Source organism: Pseudophryne corroboree, chromosome 1 (assembly GCF_028390025.1).
Source record: "Pseudophryne corroboree isolate aPseCor3 chromosome 1, aPseCor3.hap2, whole genome shotgun sequence".
NCBI classification, from domain to species: domain Eukaryota; kingdom Metazoa; phylum Chordata; class Amphibia; order Anura; family Myobatrachidae; genus Pseudophryne; species Pseudophryne corroboree.
This window is the reverse complement of record NC_086444.1, coordinates 866,404,041-866,424,104: the sequence shown is the minus strand read 5'-3', so window position 1 is coordinate 866,424,104 and position 20,064 is coordinate 866,404,041. Positions and strand designations below refer to the sequence as shown.

General features: G+C 45.8%; 1 long non-coding RNA gene and 1 pseudogene across 3 annotated transcripts; both read right to left on the bottom strand.

The window, feature by feature from the left end:
* Positions 1-311: 311 nt before the first annotated feature.
* LOC134913971 (uncharacterized) lies at positions 312-19,698 on the bottom strand. 3 transcript variants are annotated; one of them, XR_010177373.1, is made up of 5 exons: positions 19,093-19,698; positions 6,193-6,248; positions 4,893-5,928; positions 3,951-4,401; positions 312-1,525 (listed from the first exon to the last, which is right to left on the bottom strand). It is a non-coding gene; the product is annotated as an uncharacterized LOC134913971 (long non-coding RNA). The 3 variants fall into 3 exon arrangements; XR_010177371.1 differs by having other exon boundaries at positions 3,951-5,928; XR_010177372.1 differs by lacking the exon at positions 6,193-6,248 and having other exon boundaries at positions 3,951-5,928.
* On the bottom strand, positions 17,084-17,202 carry LOC134936267 (5S ribosomal RNA; annotated as a pseudogene).
* Positions 19,699-20,064: the final 366 nt, after the last annotated feature.

Sequence of the window (20,064 nt, the reverse complement as noted above, 5' to 3'; positions counted from 1 at the left end):
AATGCTGCACCACATCTAAGCCACTGGTCGTGCCCTGTCCACCATTATGCTGCTCCACTGCCCACCATTATACTGGCCCACTGCCCAAAATGCTGCACCACATCTAAGCCACTGGTCACGCCCTGTCCGCCATTATTCTGCCCCACTGCAAGCCACTGCCCACCATTATACTGGCGCATTGCCCAATATGCTGCACCACTGCAAGCCACTGGCCACCATTATGCTGCTGTACCCTGCACACCAATATATCATCACAACATATTTCAGATAACTCACAGCAGTAACTAGAAAACAAACTTTATTTAACCAGAATAATGGAACTTTTTTCATGTTTATTCATTTTCCTTTTTTTGCATTCTGCAGATGTCCTGTGAGAGCGCTATTTTCTACCAGGCTTTATCAGCCTGTATCGTGAGGAGGAGTGTCTCTGGATGATGTCCTCTCCGGACTACAGCAACAAGCAGAAGAGGGAGGCTCACCTTTTTTTTTGTCCACGGTGGCCTGGATCCGGAAGAAAATTGTGAATATACAGACAGTTTTGTAAAAGAGAACCACAAGCTGGAGGAGTCGAAGAGGTCAGGGGCCGGTGCAGACAAGGTCTATGTGCCGCAGCTGTGGTATTACGAAGAACTAAACTTCCTCCTGGAGAAACGATCAGCTAAGGAGTCCCTGGTGGTGATGGCAGAGTCCGAGGAGGGAAGTCTGGATGTGGAGGAGGCCGAAGGGGTAAGTTGCTTTTAAATTTTTCTTAGCTGATATATTCCTCCTGCCATGCCACAGCTCCTTCCCCATTGAAAAAGCCATTATAATTTTCACGGACCTCTTTGCCCTTGCAGTGTCGCGTAAGGTTACTGCAGGTGGTCCCACCGAGGAAATTGGCACTTTCACCAATGGCTTGTTGGGGTCTTCCGATCCTGCTGGGAGCAAAGGCTTTTGTCTCGTGGCCTTGCGTCGGAGCATGTTGTGCAGTATACAGCATGCTGTTACTACACAGTCAATTTTGTACAGCCTCAAGTTGATGGGTCGGTGGAAGATCCTGAAGCGGTTGCTGAGAATGCCAAATGCATTCTCAACAACCCGACAGGCCCTAGAAAGGCGGTAGTTGAAAATGCACCTATCGTTGTTCAGGACTCTTTGCGGGTAGGACTTCATTATGTGTTTGTGCAGTGCGAAGGCCTCATCTTCCACGAACACAAATCCCAGCCCATTCTTTGTTTGCTCAACAGGCGGCAGATGAATTGAGTTGGTGGTGAGCCTATCATAGAAACGTGTATTTTTCAAGGATCCATCATCTGAGCAACGACCATTTTAACCAACATCCAGGAAAATAAATTCATAGATTGCATTGACCACTGCCATGAGAACAATGCTAAAGTAGCCTTTATAATTGAAGTAGTCCGACCCGCTGTTGGTGGTTTTGGTGATGCGCACGTTTCCCGTCTATTGCACCACCACAGTTTGGGAAATTCCAGCACCTGTCAAAATCCTCTGCAATAGCTTACCATTCTTCCACGCTTGTAGGGAACTGTAAAAGAAAAAAAACAATGTTTGAATATTTACTAATTTTTTTTTATTTTTTTTTAACCCTACAGACACAAGACCTACAGACACCTGAAGACCTCAGCCATACCCCTGACCTCCACAACACATCACCAGAGGAACTAAAATCTCCACAGCGACAGGGTGCTAGGAGGAAGCCACGTAAAACCAAATTTGTTGAAGACCCGCTACTATTGGAGGCCCATTCACAGCTGCTACGAAAACCCGATCAATTTAATGATTTTGCATCATATGTTAGCAAAACCATGCGTAAGGTTTCCGAGCAGCAACAAGTAGAGTGCCAGTGCCTGGTGTCATAGGTTTTGTACAAAACACTCACAGGACAACTGACACCAGAGTGGAACGTTCATGGGCAAGAACCTCAAGCACCTGCTCCTCATCTCCCTTTTACCTTCAGTTCACCACCCACCTACCCTTCCTCCAGTACCCATCCTCCTCCGCATCCCAGCTACCATTCCGGTTATCTGCAACTGCAAGCCCCACTCACCCACCTACCCTTCCTCTACTGTCCATCCTCCTCCTCAAACCAGCCACCCTTCCCGTTATCATCAACCCCCATCCACCCACCCTTCCCCCACTATCCAATCTCCTCCTCAACCCAGCTACCCTTCCCCAGCCAGCCACACATCCACCATCCCCTCCGCAATTTTGACCTCCTTGATGTCACAGGGGGATCAGGAGGAGGTGGAGGAGACAAGTCTTTCAAATGTAGGGTGATTCTCATTTACTGCTGCCCTTGTTATACATACCAACAGATGTGGTGCATTCTGATACTACGGTGAGTGTCAACGCTTTCAGGCAGACAATGCACACATGCTGCTAGGGACAGGTTGATGGTACCGGGGACTAGCTGCATGTGTGCATTGCACCCCTGGCACCGGTGACACTCAACACCGTAGTATCAGAATGCACCACATCTGTTGGTATATATAAAATTCCTGCTGCCCTGGTATATATTGCGATAGATATGGTGCACTATGATATACAGCGTTTTAGTGGTGCCGCTTTTAGGTGGAGAATGCACACATGCAGCTTGGGTCAGGTTGATGGTGCTGAGGATCCTGAAGCTGGGTCTACCTGTATGTGTGCATTGTGCCCCTGAAAGCGCTGCCACTCAAAAAACACCGTATATCATACTGCACCAGATTTATATGCAAAATTCAAATTTGAAGAAACATTAATATAAGGTTATAGTGTTTGAAAAAGTTCAGCCATTTTGGTCTCATATTTATAAGAATACTTATGTTCTGATATATATACAATTATTTTTTTGGTTCACAAATGTAATTCATGCACTTGTATATTGCAGCAGATGTGGTGCATTCTGATACTACGGCATGGAGTGGCACCACAGCCAGGGGCACAATGCACACCTGCAACTTGATGCAGGTTGATGGAACCGGGGGCCCATCTTCCTATCCCAAGCTGCATGTGTGGATTGTGCCCCTGGCTGTGGTGCCACTCAATGCCGTAGTATCAGCATGCACCACATCTGCTGCTATATATAGCTATTTATTTTCATTTCATAAATGTAATGATGCAGATGTGCTGCATCATGAAAACCATGGTTAGGAGTGGCACCGCTTTCAGGCGCACAATACAAACATGCTGCTAGGGGCAGCTGGTTGGTGCCGGGGAACCTCAATTTTTCCAGACCCAGGCCACAGTGTCCGCTAAGAAGGTGGGTTTTGACTACTCTACCAGGCGGTTATAGGCAGTCTCCCTCTTCTGTTTGTTCAGTCATCCACAGGCACTCTTCCTCACGGAAGAGTCTGAAATCATGTGCCACTACCACCATATCTCATACTGCACCAGATGCAAAATTTAAATTTGAAAATACATTACTATAAAGATATAGTGTTTGAAAAAGTTCAGCCATGTTGGCTGCATAGTTATAAAAATAGTTATATTTTGATATAGATATATATACAATTTTTTTACGGTTCTCAAATGCAATGCTGCCCTTGCTATACAGTATATAGCAACAGATGTGGTGCATTCTGATACTACGGCGTTGAGTGGCACCGCTGCCAGGGGCACAATGCACACATGCAACTTGGTGCAGGTTGATGGAACCGGGGATCCATCTTCCTACCCCAAGCTGCATGTGTGCATTGTGCCCCTGGCTGCGGTGCAACTCAATGCCATAGTATCAGAATGCACCACATTTGTTGCTATATGTAGCAAAAAAATAATTTCAGTTCATAAATGTAATGATGGAGATGTGCTGCATCATAAAAACTGTTTGCTAAAGGTCATCCATGGTGGGCACATATTTAATAAAAAAATTATGTTTTGAAATAAAAAGCACATTTTTTTTCTACCAAATGCAGTTTGAAAAATAAAACATTTTGGTAAATGACAAGCAATGTGTGGTGTCATTTTCTTACCTTACAGTTCTTGTACTGAAGCACCTTGATAATAGCCTTGCAGGTTTCAGGTATGATGTGTCCCAAAGCCTGCACAGAGATACGGGTCCCAAACTTCAGGTCTTCAAACGACTACTGTCCAGTAGCAAGGAACCACAGGGTAGCCACGAGCCTCTCCTGAGCAGGGATAGGCACCCGCCATTTAGTATCCTGCTTCTCTATGTGGGGGGTCACCAGACGCAGCAACTCCTGGAAAGTGTCATCATCCGTGCTCAGGAAGTTGCGTAGTTGTCCGGGATATTGTCCCTAATCTCATCCAGGAGTTGCATGTAGGACCGAGTAGGCTTTTTAAGTAACCAGTCCTTCATCCAGCAAGATCTCTCTTTCCGCCTTTGCTGGGCCCTCTCCCTGTCTCCCCTCATCTTGAGCACAGTGTAGCACATGAGAGCCTGATAGCGAGGAGAATCCATCTCTACACACAGCAGTATAGAAACACTTTGTAATGCAAGCAGAACAAAGCAGTGCACGGTAGCTAGCAAACTTCTAAACCAAACTTCTCTAGTCACAAAGCAAACAGAAGTGCACAGAGTTAAAATGACTGCTTGTTTATATACCCCCCAGATAGCCCAGCCCTCTATTTACATTTTTAAAGATCTTGCAGATAAATCTGGTGTGCTTTGGTCAGCATGCGATGCGTTCGCATTCGATCATACAATGTCACCTGATTTCCAGTCGCTAGGGGCATGCGATAAATCGCAAGATTGTATGCGAATCGAATGCACAAAAAAAGCACTTTCGATGAGATTTATCTCAAGGTGAGCTTAAGGAAAATTGGGCCCGATATCGCGTCAAATGCAATCGCACAAGTGTATGGGGTGCATTAGAGTGAGTTTTCTGCACAGACAATTTCTACTCTGGTGATGGGCCCTAACTGTGGAGGCCTTGTCAGATCTGTGGTCTTACCAGTTAGCGTAGGTGTTCACTGTTTTTCGTACTCCTTCCCTGTTTACTCATGCAGTGTAGACAATATATGAATGTTTAATTCTCATTCTTTTGTTTTGCCTCGCATGTCTCGGTCTACAGATCTGCTGATTCTTTCGCGGACGACCCTGGGATGTTGCCTCTGTGTTTGGGCTTGTTCTGGCACCTACACTTGACAGATTAGCTGTTACAGAGGTGTAGGCATGCGGAAAACTTTGGTGGCACAGAATGTTGGTTCTTTAATTTTATGTGGCATGCCGGAGTACTTTCCCATGAGGGTAATATAGCATTCCGCAGTGGTTACTCTATCGTCTCTGTGGCTGTATGCCGCCTGTAGTCAGGTGTTCCTTTAATATCGGACAAAATTTGTGGCCTAAGCAGCATACTCTTGGTGACTGGTGGCAACTTTTCCATTTTTGTTGGCAAGCAGGGCTCTGTATGCTCTTCCTTAAAGTGCAGACTTGCTGGTCGGTCTTCTCTATAACACATCCTGCCAGACATTCATCTGTTTGTTCAGGGAGTTGTTGGGCTTCAACGTTCTGCCTTACGGTTCGGATCTCACTTGCTATTGCAGGGTTGCAATCTTTCGGGCTAGCCTCTGTAATCCTTATGTTTTTTTTCAGGGCATGATCGTGGCTTCAATATCTGTGTAGCCATGATGGCTCCACCTTTGTTTCGATAACTGCATGGCCAGCCTTGACAAACTTTCTGGCTTGCTATTGGTACGACATATTTATCCCAGTCATATTGTTTTATTGGCCGATCCTAGCCTCTCTGCTTCTTGGCCATTTCTGGCATCTGTATCGCCTCTTTCTATTTGTTGGTGGGTCTCTATATCGGTTGCCTTTGGGTCATACTGCATATTAGGTTGCCTGACATACTTTTGTCACACTCCAAAAAGTCTCTCGGTTGTGGCCTTGAGTCTCGGCTTGACTGTGCAGTCTTACAGAATTCTCAGTGCTCTCCCGCCCATTTGGGAAGCTTTGGGATGTCCCCATGGTACTAACTCCAGCGTCCCCTATGGATGAGAGAGAAAACAAGATTTTGGTACTCACAGATAAATCCCTTTCTCTGAGTACATAGGGGATGCTGCACGCATACCCTGCGCTGCTTTTTTCCAGTGGTGTGGTTCTATACCTGGTTGCACCTATGATTCCGGGTGGCTGTGTGTTTTTAAGACCTGGTTGCAAGTTTTCCTTGCCTTTCTGTCATTTTGCATTTTTTGTGTGGTTATGTGTCTTTCTGATGTTCCTGTTTTACGGAGATCTCTGATCTTGCTTACCTCCTCCTCTGTTGGTCGTGTTGCTGTCTCTCCTCGGGTACAGTTTCTTAACTGGTCTGGGGAGGGGTATAGAATGGGAGGAGTCAGTCACACACATTTAAAATTTTAAAGTGCCGGCTCGGCTGATCACCCATCTATACCCCATGGTACTAACTCTAGCACCCCCTATGGACTCAGAGAAAGGGAATTATCTGTAAGTACCAAAATCCTGTTATAGGACAAGTACAGGGTAAATAAACAGCAGTAGACGACACTGACAAGTATCCGGGTAGCAGAAAACCACGGGATTTGGTACAGTCAAATATGGTTTAAGTAAGAGAAAGATAAGCACATGAGGGTTGATGGCCCTACTCATGAGAATTTACATTCTAAAGGGGAGGGACGTGGAACAGAGGGTTAGGATGAAATTAGGTTTGGTGAAGAAGTGGGTTTTGAGAGCCCGTTTGGGGTTTGTGGAGAGTATGAGGGGAAAATTCCAGAGAAAGGGAGCAGCACGTGAGAAGTTTTGAAGGTAGGGGTGGTAGGAAGTAATCAGTAGGCAGGAGATGCGGCGTGCATTAGCTAAGCAAAGAGGATGGGTTGGAGTGTAAAGGGAGATAGGGTCAGAGATATAAATGTGAAAGGAGTGGGTATGGGCTTTGTAAGTGAGTGTGAGAAGTTTGAATAGGAATCTGACAGGGAAGGGAAGCCAGTTAAGGGCTTGTAGGAGAGGGGAGGTAGATGTAGTGCATTTGGTGAGGAAGAAGAGCCGGGCTGCAGCATTGAAGATAGATTGGAGTGGAGAGAGACATTTGTCATGGATGCCAGTTAGGAGGAGATTACAGTAGTCCAGTCTGGAAATGACTAGCAAGTGGATAATGGTCTTAGTAGTATTCTGGGTGAGAAAGGGTCTGATCCTGAGAGAGAGGATTGTGAGAGGTGCTGAATGTGTGGTTTGAAGGAAAGGGAGGAGTCAAGGATTACTCTAAGGGCCTAATTCAGACCTGATTGCTAGCAAGCGATTTTTGCACTGCTGCGATCAGATAGTCACAAGGGGAGTGTATTTTAGTTATGCAAGTATGCATATGCATGTGTAGCAGAGCTGTACGAACAGGTTTTGTTCAGTCTCTGCGCAATCCAGGACTTACTCAGCCGCTGCAATCACATCAGCCTGTTGTGTCAGACCAGAATTGACGTCAGGAACCCTCCCTGCAAATGCATGGACACGCCTGCGTTTTTCCAGACACTCCCTGAAAACGGTCAGTTGACACCCACAAATGCCTTCTTCCTGTCAATCTCCTTGCGATTGCCCATGCGAACGGATCCGTTGCATAAACCCATCGCTGAGCGATCCGCTTTGTAACAGTGCGACGCGCCTGCGCATTGCGGTGCAAACGCACAGCATCGATCATGTCTGAATTACCCCCTAAGTCAGCACACTTGCGGGCAAGAGGAGATAGTAGTGCCATCAATAGATAATGAAATTGTGGGAAGATGATCAGCTTAGTCTTAGACACGTTAAGTTTAAGAAAGCGCTGGGACATCCAAGATGAGATAGCAGAGAGACAGTTGGAGATAAAAGTGAGGAGAGCAGGGGAGGAACGGTAGATTTGCGTATCATCAACATAGAGATGATATTGGAAGTTAAAAGAGCTAATGAGTTCACCTAAAGAAGACGTATAGGGGGTCATTCCGAGTTGTTCGCTCGTTGCCGATTTTCGCAACGGAGCGATTAAGGCAAAAATGCGCATGCGCATGGTTTGCAGTGCGCATGCGGTTAGTATTTTAACACAAAACTTAGTAGATTTACTCACGCCCGAATGAAGATTTTTCATCGTTGAAGGGATCGTAGTGTGATTGACAGGAAGTGGGTGTTTCCGGGCGGAAACTGTCCGTTTTCTGGGAGTGTGCGGAAAAACGCAGGCGTGCCAGGGAAAAACGCGGGAGTGTCTGGAGAAATGGGGGAGTGGCTGGCCGAACGCTGGGCGTGTGTGTGACGTCAAACCAGGAACGAAACTGACTGAACTGATCGCTATTTGTGAGTAAGTCTCAAGCTACTCAGAAACTGCTAAGAATTTTCTATTCGCAATTCTGCTAATCTTTCGTTCGCAATTCTGCTAAGCTAAAATACACTCCCAGAGGGCGGCGGCTTAGCGTGTGCAATGCTGCTAAAAGCAGCTAGCGAGCGAACAACTCGGAATCACCCCCATAGAGAGAGAAAAGGAGAGGACCAAGAACAGAACCTTGGGGGACACCTACAGTTAGTGGTTGTGGGGGGAGGTGGAGTGTATGAGAGGAGACAGAGAAGAAACGGTCAGAGAGGTAGGGTGACAGCCAGGAGAGGGCAGAATCACACAGACCAAGGGAATTATTAATTATTTTAACTTGCTTTGTCATAGAAATAATTGGTGCCTGCTGTTTTCAAACTGATGTATATATAAATGTTAGTATGAGCCATTATATTTTGTGTCTTATTATATCAGTTACTGGCTAGTAAGAATAAAGACAACTAATAGTTTATTAGAAAGAATGACTTAGTCCAGTGGTCTCCAACCTTAAGTGGGGTGTGATCTACCCGAGAAAAAATAAACCTCCTAAAGAGCACTAAAATTTTTGGCAAAAAAAATCAGGCTAATAACCAAAAACTTGAAGGTCATTTAATGAAAAGGAAATACATGTTAGACAGAAAAACAATGATGGATTTAATTAACACAGTGCTATTGTTGCTATGCTCGTGATACCGTACATTATGCCACACACTGTAATGCCCGTGATACATTATGCCACACACCACAATGCCCCTGACACATTATACCACACACCGGAATGCCCCTACACATTATACCACACACCGCAATGTCCGTGATACATTATACCACACACCGTAATGCCCATTATACATTATGCCCCACAGTAAGGCTTCTAATTGCTTTTAAATTACCTGTTCATTGTCAGGGGTCTCATGCTCATTGTCAGGGGTTTCATGTTCTGGGTTCTATGCTCGTTGCCAGGGGTTTCATGCTCTGGGTGTCATGCTTGTTGCCAGGGGTTTCATCCTTTGGGTGTCATGCTTGCTGCCAGGGGTTTCATGCTTGGGATGTCATGCTTGTTGCCAGGGGTTTAATACTCTGGGTGTCATGCTCATTGTTATGGGTGTCAGGCTCTGGGTGTATTGCTCGTTGCCACGGGTTTCAGGCTTTGGGTGTAATGCTTGTTGACAGGGGTGTTGGGCTCTGGGTGTAATGCTCGTTGCTACAGGTGTCAGGATCTTCGTGTAATGCTCACTGACTGGGGTGTCAGGCTCTGGGTGTAATGCTCATTGCCACGGGTTTCAGGCTTTGGGTGTAATGCTCACTGACAGGGGTGTCAGGCTCTGGGCGTAATGCTTATTGCCACGGGAGTCAGGCTCTGGGTGTAATGCTCGCTGACTGGAGTGTCAGGCTCTGGGTGTAATGCTCATTGCCACGGGTTTCAGTTTCTAGTTGTAATGCCCATTGATAGTGGGGTTTCAGGCAGTGGGTACAATGCTCGTTGTCAGAGGGGGTGTCAGGGCAGAAGATGCATCTTCTCCCCGCACTAAGCGCTCCTGGCACTTCTGGGTAGCGCTATAGCGCTGTGATCCAAGTCAGATGCTAGAGGTCAAACGCAGGCTCTCCTCCGCCTGTCCATCCGAGCGGAGCCACGGATGGACAGGCGGAGGAGAGCCCCGGGCATATGGACAAACGGGCTCAGGGGAGTCAAACGAAGACTCCTCCTGAGGTCGGGCAGCAGGATGCCGGGGGGCGAGCTACCCGGATTACAACTGCTGACTTAGTCCATCTTGGCTTTGTCAAATAATTTTGCACATTGGATCATAGAGCCTAATTCAGACCTGATCGCTCGCTAGGGGTTTTTTTTGCAGTCCAGCGTTCGCATAGTAGCCACCCACCGGGGAGTGTATTTTAGCTGTGCAAGTGTGCGATCGCATGTGCTGCCGAGCGGTACAAAAACAGTTTGTGCAATTTCTGAGTAGCCCAAGACTTACTCAGATGCTGCGATCACTTCAGCCTGTCCAGGCCCGGAATTGACGTCAGACACCCGCCCTGCAAACGCTTCAGAACGCCTGCGTTTTTCCAACCACTCCCTGAAAATGGTCAGTTGCCACCCACAAACGCCTTCTTCCTGTAAATCTCCTTGCGAACGGCCGTGCAAATGGATTCTTCGCACAAACCCAACGCTGAGCGGCGATCCGCTTTGTACCCGTGCGATGCACCTGCGCATTGCGGTGCATACACATGCGCAGTTTTGTCCTGATCGCAATGGTGCAAAAACACTAGCGAGCGATCAGGTCTGAATTAGGCCCATTGTTCTTCTAGAAAGACATAACCTAGTAAAATATTTGTATTTATTTATTATAGACTTTTTTATGTTGTAATCTTTATAATTGTGTAGGTCCGATGATGAAGCGATTTGATTCATGTCCTGCTTGGAAGACTTGTTTACTAGAAAACTTACCATCATTCTGCGTTCAAGTGATGACTTTTAAGGTTCTTGACCTTGCAGTGGGTTTACAGGAGGAATGCTTTCTTACCTCCCATTGCCTGGCTAATTTTAATGAGCTCATCACCGAAGACATACTGATGAGCCAATTGGATGCTCACAAGAATGTTTTGAGGTGAGGTTTTCTGAACAACAACGATTTCCTCTTCCTCCTCTATGCCAGTATACACAAAGTGATTAATCCTCCCCTACTCCAGAGTCAGGAAAGGAAAGAAGACCTCTTGGAGTGTAGATAGGGTCACACCTCCTTACTTCCTTTGTCTTCATGTCTTTTTTTTTTTTTGTCCATAGTCATGATATTCATGTTTTGTTATTTTCAAGCTACTGTGTGCTTTTCTGTGGCAGAAGTCAAAACCAGGGTGAGCAGAGGATGGAGATACTCTGGTGGGACAGGTCTTGTAAGGTGCAAAGCTTTAGAAACTTTGGGGGTCATTCCGACCCGATCGCACGCTGCGCTTCCTCGCAGCTGTGCGATCGGATCGGAACTGCGCTTGCACGGCGGCCGCATTGCGCAGGTGCGTCGTTGCCCGGCGGCGACCGTCGACAGGCAGCGAGGAAATCTAGCAAGGAAAGCGGTCGCAGCGGTCACCGTAAGAAGATTGACAGGAGGAAGGTGGAACCGGGTGGCAACTCACCATTTTTGGGGAGTGGTGAGTCCAACGCAGGCGTGTCCAGGCGTTTGGAGGGCGGATGTCTGATGTCAATTCCGGGACCTGCATCGCTGGATTGATCGCACAGGATAAGTAACTCTTATCCTGGTCTTCTTTTACAGGAAACTTTTTTTGCATAGCAGGGCTGCGCAAGCATGCACATCCCTGCTATGCAGAAATACACTCCCCCATAGGCGGCATCTAGTTGATCGCATGGGCAGCAAAAAGTTGCTACGTGCGATCAACTCGGAATGACCCCCTTTGTCTTTCGTTCTGTTCCAGCTGAAAAAGTTTTCCTCTGCCCGCTTTAAGACAGGTGCTTTGTGGATTGGACACAATAAAATCATACAATACAGGTAATGCGGGAATCATTCATTGGCTACAGGAGTTGGGCAAATTATGAGCTGAAACTTTGAACACATTCAGACAAAGATTTTAGCAGCATTTGAGATCTCCGTGCTACAGCACAGTGGAGGAGAAATAATCCCAACAAGGATGACATAAAATCCAGGAAGAATATTCAGGCATATTGTTACCGTTTAGGTTTTCTATTTAGTATTTTTTATGCATTGTTATAGGTCTTATGTTGGGTACACACCTATGCAATCATGACCCGATCACCCGATATTGGGAGAACGGGCCAAATTTGTATATTTACTTTGCAGGAGCCTTAGCTGATAAACGGCTTATAATGCGCCTGCAAAGTAGTGTGCCGCTTGGGGCATACTGCTATGCTGATCGGGAACGTTAACCCAGTTAGCAAAAGTGTGTACCCAGCTTTAGGCTAAGGAAAAGATTTGAACTAGCTGAGAAATTAAAACCCCTAAAATTTGCTTTTGTGATGAGTAAAGGGGTACACACGGAGAGATCCGTGCTTAAATTCTAAGCAATCTGACTAGATTGCTTAGACGTTAAGCACGGATCTCTCCATATATAGGGTGTCGGTGACAGCAAAGCCCCGTAAGGGGCATGTGTGCTGATTGGTGTGTGCTAGATCGCTCAGCACTCATCTCCCCCATGTGTACGGGGTAGCCCCGTACATACAGGGGAGATGTGTGCTGGGCAATCTAGCACAGACCGCTCAGCACACATCTCTCCCCCCACTCAGCGCCATGTGTGCTGAGTGAGGGGGGCGCTCATTTCACCCAGTGGTGAAATGAGCGATCTCACTAGATTTGGCATGCATGCATGCCAAATCTAGAGCCGGCGATAGCAATGCGTGGGACCGTGCATCGCTGTCACCGGCATCCTATTAAAATCCAAAAGATAATGGTTATTAATCCATTTTGACTGAAGAATATGGATAAATTGTCCAGCCTGTGAAATCTGATGCTTCTAAGCTGTATAATGAGTGCTCATTTCCAGCTTCAGAGCAGTCTTAATTTCAATGTGGATTTAATAAATAATTTAAGAACTATCTATAAAGGACACTGACGAAGCTAGAGAAACACAGTGCTTGCAGGAAGGGGTTACATACGTTATCCCAGCGGGCAGGATGCGGGCTGTCAATATCGCAACAGCTGCATCCTGCCCGCCAGAATGCAGACAGCAGGTCGAGCGCTAAGAGTCCCTTTGCGGGCTCGATGGCTCACCACACAATCTATTCCGACTCTATGGGTGTCGTGGATACCCACGAGTGGGCATAGCACTGGTGCGCCGGGATTCTGGCTGCCGGCATTGTTGGCTGTTTGGATTTTGGCGTCGGTATCCTGAACGCCGGGATCCCGACAGCTGGCATTTTAACTGCATCCCGCAGAAAGTACTCATTCAGTGACCAAGAGGACCAAACATGTTCCACATAACAGTTATTACAGTGATTTTGGGGAAGGGTACAAACATTCAGGCAAATGCCTTTTCAATATGAACAGTCTAATTCATTTTTGCCCATTATCATTTGAGGACACACCGCCAAGATTAGATACAAAAATAGGTCACCCGAGTCCCGATTTCAGCTGTTTACCAGTGGTGATGTCTGGCTGCCTCTCCTTCCTTATAGCTAGTGCAGAGAGAGAGGACTCACGGGGGCTGGGGCATCTACAAGACAGGTGGCCCAATCCACCCCTGAGCACTGCAGACAGCTAGCGGTAGCCAGCGATTGGATGCAATAACTGGTGCCGGGGTCACTGTGGATGCGGGTGTGCAGCCGCTTCTCCGTCCAAAGGGCATATGTGCTGTGTCAGAGCACACTCGCACATACTACCCAACATGACCCTCTCCAGGAGGGACACAATACTCTGCTTCTGGACTTTTATCTTAATGTATGATTGCCGGCACCTGTGTTGAACAGGTTAATGGATAAGAAAGGTGTTTCAGCACAGGTGATGGCAATCATACATTAAGAGGTAAGTCCAGGAGCAGAGCATTCTGTCCCTCCTGGAGAGGGTCATGTTCGGAGGTATGCTCGCATACCTCCCAACATGACCCTTTCCAGGAGGGACAAAATACTCTGTCCCTGGACTTCCCTTTTACTTTAAGATTGCCCTCATCTCTACTGAAACACCTTTGTGATCAATTAACCTGTTCAAAACAGGTGACAACAATCCTAAATTAAGAGGAAAGTCCAGGAGCAATGCATTCTGTTCCACCTTGAATGGGTCATGTTGAAAGGTATGCACTCGGCCCTGGCCTGCAGGAAATATTTCTTAATCATTTATGCTAAAGGTCTAAATGGCATTATTTCTACCGTATCTGTAGGCTTGAATATGTCTTATAATATGTCTTAAGCGAAAAGTCCATCCTATCTAATGTGGAATTTTATATCTAAATAAGCAACTCGTAGCAGACATTTGTAAATGGTAAAACATTTAGGTTGTTACTGTGTGAATAGACAAATAATTTTCACTCCCACTCGTCACTTACACTCCAATAATAGGTTCTTCTCAAATGTCGTAACTGCTATAAATTATTTTCAAATTTGCTTTCACACGCTTCTCTCCTAAACCTTATTCTAGATTTTTTTTTTATTTGACAGAGTTCTTTATACATAAGGCTGATTATTTGCGGCAAAAAATAAAATGATTATGAAAGCAAATTAACAAATTGGTTAAAATATTAATTAATCTGGCCATAATTTCAATATGATCTACACTATGCACCCTATTAAGAGCCGGCTGTTAATGCGGCCACATCGCAGTTTGCTGTACATTGGCGTTGCAGGGGCATGGTGGGCAAAATGGGGGTATTTTCAGGATGGCCACCTCGAAAAAAGAAATGGTGCCAGATCACCTGCCAGCGCAGCCAAGTTGCGCAGGCCTGGGTCGTTCTCTAATTTATGTGTTCGCAATTAAATTGCGAACTCATTGTGGGGCGGTGCGACACACATGCTGGGTGGCCCTGCCCTGTGCTGGGCGGCCCTCAGCATGTGAGTAGATGGATGCAAATCTTGCTGCGGAAGCAAGATCTGTGTCCAGCTCTGAATAACCCCCAATGTGCAACGTTTTTTATTAACCCTTAAGACCATATAAATGAGTTTTATGTTTTTTAACAAATCCCCCCAGCATATTTCCCAACCGTCACACTTTTAGGCACTGTCCCACTCGCGAACTGCAGTGTCACATAATGTTCCTCCTCCCCCTTCTCAATTGTTGGGCAGTGTGATCGAAGTTTCTGAATGTATAATGAAGACATTTAGGGGGATATCTAATTAGCCCCGGTAATTTAACAAGGCTAATTGTCCCGACGGGGGCTATCCTATTACCCCCGATAAGCCAGCACGAGCGGTAGCTTATCGGGGGTTACCTGAAGCTGCACCGGGTGCTGGCTCCTGACAGCACCCGGTGCAGCGCTGCTCCTCCGGCTCCCCCGGTCACATGGCCGCTCCACCGTCATGTGACCGCTGCCGGGGGCGGAGGAGAGGGGGGATGCGGCCACAGTGCTGCCCTGGCTTCTCTGCTGGGGGTCACAGCGCCAAGGACAGCTTCCGGATGTCTGCAGTCCCAGCCTGCTGCTGCTGCTGAAGCGGGCATGGGACACTGCAGGTTGTCCTGCTCATCGGGGATTTTGTTTCGCCTGCCTCAGGCAGGCGAAACCAAATCCCCAGAAACAGCCCTGTTTCCGTGTGAAAACTGGGCTGTTTCTACCGAAAACACACAGGTTTCACTGAACCTGTGTGTTTTGGGGAGAAAGGGTTGTTTTTTTTTACAGGCGATCAATCTGGATAGTCTGTAAAAAAAAATCGGTGAAACATTGGGAAATACGTTTTTTGCACCCAATGTTTACCGGGCCTAATAAGATATCCCCCTTTAGTGCTCATTTCACAGTGCTAAGTAAATAGTTAAAATTCTGTAGGAAACATGTTAAGAAAGTTGGTCAGTTTATAATATCAATAAGCACACACAAGTGTTGTCAAAAGTGTTTATTTTGCTTTAATTGATATTTTTGATGGATAAATCTTCTTTGCTCTATTTTTGTACAGTTTGAAACTTTTTAGCTTACTATAGAGTCCATAGGAGCAGATGACAGCATATGATGCACCCATAGCATGTTCTTGTAGCTTTATAATAATATTCTTAATACACCATAAACAAATATATGTTGTAACAATGTTAATGTGCAGTAGTGATTACATTTATGTATGGGACAGCATGGATACCGTAGTGGTTAGCATTACTGCCAAACAGCACTCAGGTCATTAATATAGGATTTTAACTGTATTGTGCAATCTGTTCAAATAATTTCCATCAGTTAGAGTAACACTTGAAAGTGCTAAAATGCAGACTGCAATCTGCTCATTTCTAGAGAAACCTTCTGCACCAGCCAAGTCCTAAGGGACCTTCCAACATTTGCTGCTGCAGACGCATATGCCCTAATCATATAACAATCTGCCCTCCTTTAGAAACTTTACAAGTTAGGAACTTACAAGGAAAGATCTAAACTTTTAGACAGATGATCCATCACTTTATGCACCTTAGAAGTACATTCCCAACATTTATTGTCTGACTGAAATTCCATGGAGGACATCTTCTTTGATGAGGCCAAGGACACTTCCACTGTTCCTGTGTAAATTCTGTACTGGCTTTGTGCAGAAGAAAGTAATTGTGGCTCCCTGACATATTCCTTCATTACGTTATTTATGTGAGATTTTCCTAAATGCCCATTTGTATGTATTGCAGCTGAAGTGTTGCAACAGGATATATTGTTACACCTTATTTTACTTACTTATCATTTTTTAATTGATTTCCTGGTTGCTGTAAGAGTTATAGGGGTTAGTAAAGGAATTGGGTTAAGGATGCCGCACAGAACTAAGTGATTTTAAATAAATTACTATTTTGATGAAGTTTCCAAGAAAACCGACCAACCAGAAATAATTCTGGAATTTATCACCATCTACCATTTAGAAAAAACTTCTATAAGTAGATAAAAATGGTGATTGTCGATGGTGCTCCCATAGGTCCAAATACATATGTAATGGGAAAAACAAAAACAAAGAAAAGTGACCTTTGTTGGGAGCACTCACTCTTGGAAACCGTTATGATTTTAAATATATATAAACAATAATGTAAAGATGAAATAATTAAAACGTAACCTTTAATGATATTTAGATAAGATATAGGTACACCAAAAAAGATTTTTTGTCTAAAATGTGGCTATAAAATATAAACCACCAATTTAAGCTAAGACTGTGAATATATTGATAAATAAATAAGGCATTAATTGCAGGCCCACCAGGCATTAATCCGTTATACTACGAGGTTAGTGCAATAACCGATGTAGCGCCGTCAAAAAACCTACAACACCTGGTATTCCTTAGTGGTCATCCACCTAAGTACTGACCAGGCCCAACACCGTATTGCTTCCAAGATCGGACGAGATTGGGCATGTGCGGTGTGGTATGGTAGTAGATTATAGTTGATAAGGCAGAAAACTACAGTTGGTATGCAGCTAATAGGTAGACACTAAACCTGGTTGCTGTAATGAAAAATTGATCTCTTAATAGAGATATATATGTTTGACCGTCATTGCACCAAATTGTAACCCAAACTTATAGGTATACGGAGGTTTAAATCATGTGGTCAATAAAGTTTGCCAGCAAAACTGCCTGTATGTTTCTTCGTGTGCTATGCAGCACCATTGAAAATTGTTTTTTTTTATGGGTAAGGTATAAAAACCCTTGTTGTACTGAGGACATGCTAAAATACAGTGGCGTGCGGTGAGGTCGGTGGCTGGTGAGGCACTGGTTGGTGTGTAGGTGTTTGTACAAAATGTGTAGGGGTCGCTACGGGTGTGGCGCTATTAGATTAATGGAAGACCTGGACATCAAAATACCCATGGTGTTGTGTGTGTAACTAAACACTTACATGCCCTGAAACTCAGGGGCTGGCAACTTTTAGCCTGGGGGCAAACGCAAGCATGTGGCCCCTGCTTTTCTACCAACAAACTGTAATGGAAACATTTGTGTAACAAAACTTTTGCAGGAGTGGTTTATGGTGGCTTAAAAGACCATTTAAATATATATTTAACAAAATCACTTGTCAAAAAGCTATAAACAAATACAAAACCTAGTAGCAGTTTGGCCTCGCGCCTGTGCACTGCGATCCCTGCGCATGCACAGTTGTTCAATAATCTGCCACTGTGCGATTGTGCAAAACAGAGATCAGGTCTGAATTAGTCCCTAAATACGCGACTTAAGGCGCTTTAATTGGCATCTCCAAACTAAGTGCAGGGTGTGATAGGGACAAATGAATAGCTGAATTGATTCGCCCCATTGTAGGGTGCCTTTGCTAGCACTCAAACGTTGTCACCATAGCACATCAACATACTCTCGTCACTTCTAATTGAATTGCCCACTACGGGTCAGTTAAATCCCTATAGAGGAGGAGGATATTTCCAGCAATGGCAGGCAAATATTACATGTGCAAGACTGACATTCCTAGTGGCGCTTGCGTCAATCAGTCAGCGCTAACGCATGTGCATGAGAGCCGGCAGCGGTGCTTGCGTATTACATTCAAAGACCCTTGTACTTTTGACGTCCCGGCAAATAAAATAAACAAACTTTATTAGCAGCTCACAGGTGTCCTTTGCTTTCCTAGTTGGCCACTGCTCGACACACTTCATATACTCGCAGGTAATCATGCTATGTGGAAAATTAATAAGCATAAAGGTGGGCTCTTTGTTCTTTAAGTGCTGCTGGAATACCATTGTCATAGAACAGTATGGCGGTGGCAATGTTTTATTACAAGTATGCAGAGACAAAAGAGAATAGTGATTTTCTCTACACTAAATCTTGCATAGTGACAGAAGTGTCAAATTGATCAGATCTAGCGCATTTGGCACTTATAAGTTGTTAATGTGGGATGCGTTCGGAATCCCGTCAGGAGACTGGTGCTGGGACACCGGCAGCCCAAAGGTGACTATTGAGGTGAGGGTTAGAGCATGGGGGGAGGGTTAGTCATTAGGGGGGGAGGGGGGGTTAGCCATAGCTGACGACCCCGGAGGGTTAGCCCTAGCCGACAAACCAGAGGATTAGAGTGTGTGTGTGTGTGTGGGGGGGGGGGGAAAGGGGGGCTAAAATACATATCCCCGTTGCTGGCTGGCTTCACACAGTCGGGATACCACGGTCATTCATCTGACTGCTGGCATCCCTACTGCAGGAATTTCATACCCAACCCGTTAATATATATCCCCCCCTCACTATTATAAAATAATTAGTAATGCAGGCAGGCAGTGCCCATCTTTTCAGTCCCCTCCTACCCTTCCTCTTTTCTCTTGAAAACCCTGGAAGAAAATAACTAACCTTAAGTTCCTGTGCTCTAATCAGCTCCGCTGCTCCTGGCATCTCCTCCCAGTGTCCCAGCTCTGTCACACGGCACACGCTGCGGCTTTGCCGACATTTAGAGGGGCGGGAAGCCGGGAACCTCTGTTATTGAACACTGCACAGCAATCAGTGTCTGCCGTGTCCCTTTCGGGCAACAGCTGCAGGGTCCACTGGGGACATGATCTCACTATGTCCCCATAGTGAGATCATGAATGGGTTTGGCTGGATATGGCCCTAATTAGACACAGGGAAGGCACACACAGTTAAGAGGTTGCATGTCAGAGGAGGCGGAAGCCAAACAGGCACACAGAGGGAATAAGAGTGGACTGGAGTTACACATACATGCAGGTCCGGTCCGCGGTGCATACAGGAAGTGCGCACTGTGACTACAGCAGCACTGCGCCTGCAAGCTTTGAAACTCCGTCAGGTGGTTGGAAAACAGATGAAAGACACTAACTACCCTGCTGCTCTGAGAGGCCGGTGGGAGATTCTTCTTGCTTTCCCCCTAGCTGTCGTCGGGTATGTGATACAGCTGCAGCTAACGCTATTCCTCCCTGTACAGCACTGACAGTGGCAGCCGGACACAGTCACTGTCAGTGCTGAATCTGGTGCCCAATCACATCTGCCTTCAGTGACAGGGGCGTGCTTTCATATGGGCTGAAAGCACGTCCCTGCTCTGAGGCACTTGTATAGGTGCCGCTTACATTGTTTTTTTTAATGGGCTTTTACAGCCCTCGGCTTAGCCCCGCCCCCAGTCCGCCCACTGCTTCCGGTGATTTATAATTGGCAGCTGGAGGCACCATTCTCGGTGCCTCTGAAATCAACTTAAACAATGTTTTAACTGAAAAAAATGATGACATTATATAAAGAAGATACTTATGACACAGAATATGTGTCATAGGTATCTTCTTTGTATTAATGTAATCATTAATGACAGGGGAGGCACTGCCT